This window comes from Triticum dicoccoides, chromosome 5A (genome assembly GCF_002162155.2).
Source record: "Triticum dicoccoides isolate Atlit2015 ecotype Zavitan chromosome 5A, WEW_v2.0, whole genome shotgun sequence".
In the NCBI taxonomy this organism is placed as follows: domain Eukaryota; kingdom Viridiplantae; phylum Streptophyta; class Magnoliopsida; order Poales; family Poaceae; genus Triticum; species Triticum dicoccoides.
In genome coordinates this window covers 175,579,215-175,583,106 of record NC_041388.1, presented here as the reverse complement: position 1 = coordinate 175,583,106, position 3,892 = coordinate 175,579,215, and positions in this window count along the sequence as shown.

Here is a 3,892-nt window from a genome sequence, read left to right as displayed (position 1 = left end):
CTTTTCCATAAGCATGTATGACTATATTCGGAATACATGCCTACATTACATTGATGAATTGGAGCTAGTTCTGTGTCACCCTATGTTATGACTGTTAGATGATGAACCACATCCGGCATAATTATCTATCACCGATCCAATGCCTATGAGCTTTCCATATATTGTTCTTCGCTTATTTACTTTTCCGTTGCTATTGTTATCATCACTACAAAATACCAAAAATATTACTTTTGCTACCGTTACCACTAATATCATATTAATTCGCTACTAAACACTTTGCTGCAGATATTAAGTTTCCATGTGTGGTTGAATTGACAACTCAGCTGCTAATACTTGAGAATATTCTTTGGCTCCCCTTGTGTCGAATCAATAAATTTGGGTTGAATACTCTACCCTCGAAAACTATTGCGATCCCCTATACTTGTGGGTTATCAATGCCATGACCTATAAACTAGAGTTGCCATACAGAATTAAGTTGACATGAATCTATTCATACATGGATGTATACTCCATACAATTAAGTTGCCATGCTCTATGCAAATGACATGGCGTGGAAAATTTGCCATGGCAAAAAAGAGTAAAATTTGCCATGGCAAAAAAACATAAAATTTACCATGTGAGAAATAGTTCTTTTGTCATGTAATAATAGTTGAAAATTTTTCATGGTTATAGAAGTACAAAATACCATACTACATAGTAAAATTTACCATGTTCTAAAAATGTAAAATTTGCCATCATATATAAATTAAAATTTCCATGTTCTTTATGATAAATTTGTTGTGTAAAAATTACAATTTATGAAAACAAAATGCCATGGCATATGCATATTTGAAATTGCCATGGTGTTTTAGTCATAATTGTCATGCTTTGTATAAGAAAAATTGCCATGCTTTTTTAAAAGAAATTTGCCATGAATGTAATGAAATACAAAACATTGATCAGAAATTGCCATGGCAAAATGCATTCAAATTTTCCATGGTATATTTACCAAAGTTGCCATCTTTTTGTAATAAAAATTGCCGTGTATGGGAAAAACACAAACAAATGATCAAAATTGCCATGGCAAAATGCATTCAAATTTGCCATGGTATATTTACCAAAGTTGCCATCTTTTGCGTAATAAAATTGCCATGTATGTGAAAAACACAAACGAATGATCAAAATTGCCATGCAAAATAATATTCAAATTTTCCATGGTATTTTTATCAAATGTGCCATGCTTTATAAAAGAATTTTGCCATGAATGTGAAATAATACGAAAAAATTATCAAAAATTTCCATGGCAATATGCATTCAAAATTGTAATGGTATATTTACCAAAGTTGCCATCTTTTGCGTAATAAAATTGCCATGTATGTGAAAAACACAAATAAATACTCAAAAATTGTCGTGCAAAAATGCATATTCAAATTTTCCGTGGATGTTTTATCAAAATTGCCATGCTTTATAAAAGAATGTTGCCATGAATGTGAGATAATACAAAAAATTGAATGAAAATTGCCATGGCAAATGCATGTTCAAATTGTCATGGTTAATTAATAAAAATTGCCATGATTTTTATATTATAAATATCATGGATGTAAGGTAAAAAATATCGTGGGGCTGTAGAGTTATTTTTTCATGGAGTACAAATTAAATTTACCATGGGCTGTGAAATCAAATGGCCATGTCTATAAAGTTAATTAGTACACCAAAGCATAATCAGCTAGCTAGAAAAATCCAATCAAAACAAAGGAGTTCTAGACTAGTTTTCCATGAACAGAACGCACTTGACTAGTTCTGAACTAGTTTGCCATGAACTATGTGCACAAATACATCAAATTTGGGTCAAGCTAGCATCACATTGCATAATTTGCAGTAGGAAAAAAGTTATTGTGATGTGTAAAATGCATCAAAAAATCCAGGGGGAGCATCCATGGGTGAACCCGACGAGTTCCTACCGCTAGTTGCTAATGAAGCATTTCCCCTCCTATGCAAAAAAAGCATGGGTGCAGGAGGCGACCTGCATGGAGGACACCACAGATGGAGGCGATGCTTGTCGTAATGGTGGGGATAACGGGCATGAGGAAGAGGCGCTGGAGCTCCTGCTTGTGCGCGTCGACTCGGGATCTTCTCGACCAACCCAAGTAACAGCAGCGGTCGGGGCCAGCAACCGGCGGCTGATGCGCATCCAACGTATCTACTTTTCCTAATGTTTTCCTCTTGTTTTGGACTCTAATTTGCATGATTTAAATGAAACTAACCATGGACTGACGATGTCTTCAGCAGAACTACCATGGTGTTGTTTTTGTGCAGAAATAAGAGTTCTTGGAATGGAAGGAAACTTTGCGAGGATTTTTATTACAATAAAAGAGAATTTCTGGAGCCAAAAACCATCAGAAGGGGGCACCTGGGTGGGCACAACCCACTAGGGCGCGTCTGCCCCCCAGGCGCTCCCAGGTGAGTTGTCCCCACCTGGTGGCCCCGCAGACCCTGAAACTGATGCTATAAAATCACATATTTCCAGAAAAAATCAGGAAGAAAGAATTATCTCGTTCCACGAGACAGAGCCTCCGTCACCTCCTGTTCTTCATCAGCAAAATTTTGATAATTTTTTTGTATTATTTCACATTCATGGCAAAATTCCAGATGAGTCCACCATACCTACCTATATGCGGTATTACCCTGCCGTCCTAAGTAAATTTGCATGTGCCACCTCTACGAACTTCAAATAAATATCCTTTTTGTGTGCCTGGATCGTTCATGGAACGACAGGAGGTGGTCGGTATCTTCCATGCTAAGCGGGTTATTCTCAGGACCGAGTGTTTGTTCACTTGCCACTGCACGAGAAAAAAGGCGGTATATAATAGGGATTCCCAGTCCCGAACTCAAATTGCAAATAATTAAACAAAACTCCCCCGGGACTATTGTTGGTATGGACGACACCCGTTGTTTCGGAGAAGCCGTGGAGTGTGATTGTTGGTGGAGGGGAGTAAACCTTTACTTTTATCGCTTGGGAACCGCCACTAGTGTGCTTAGCATGGAAGATATTGATAACTGATGGTCGTGAAGTAAACAAGAAGGGTGCATGTCTCAAAATACCATTTACCTTTGTTTTAAAAACTTGAGCTCTGGCACCTCTGCAAATCACTGCTTCCCTCTGCGAAGGGACTATCTATTTACTTTTATGTTGTATCATCACCTTCTAAAATAAGTGCCAGACCCTGAGAGCACTGCTGTCATGCTGATGCATTGTGTGTAGCTAATGTTGGGTGCATCATGACTGGATCTTTTCTACCATGAATTACAATGTTCAGTCGCTGCTTGAACTTTGGAGGTGCTCTGCATTTATGTTTTGCAGTCTCAGAAAGGGCTAGCGAGATACCACTATTGTCATATTATATCATGGTTATTTTGACAACGTGTTGCTGTTTGAGATATCTTATTATTGTTCGCTAGCTGATTATGTCATTGATATGAGTTAATATAATTCTTAAGAGTTATTGTCGGCATGGTTGGTTGTAATGTTGGATGAAAACCTGGGTGCTGATTAAGCTTATTTATGCAAACAAGAGCAAAAGAGTTCGTAATATTTTTCTTTTTCACTTTCAGTTTCTCAACTGAATTGCTTGAGGACAAGTAAAGGTTTAAGCTTGGGGGAGTTGATACGTCTCCAACGTATCTACTTTTCCTAACGCTTTTCCTCTTGTTTTGGACTCTAATTTGCATGATTTGAATCAAACTAATCCCGGACTGACGTTATTTTCAGTAGAACTACCATGGTGTTGTTTTTGTGCAGAAATAAAAGTTCTGGAAGTGGAACCAAACTTTGCGAGGAATTTATATACAATAAAAGAGAATTTCTGGAGTCAAGAACCACCGAAGGGGGGCACCTGGGTGGGCACAACCCACC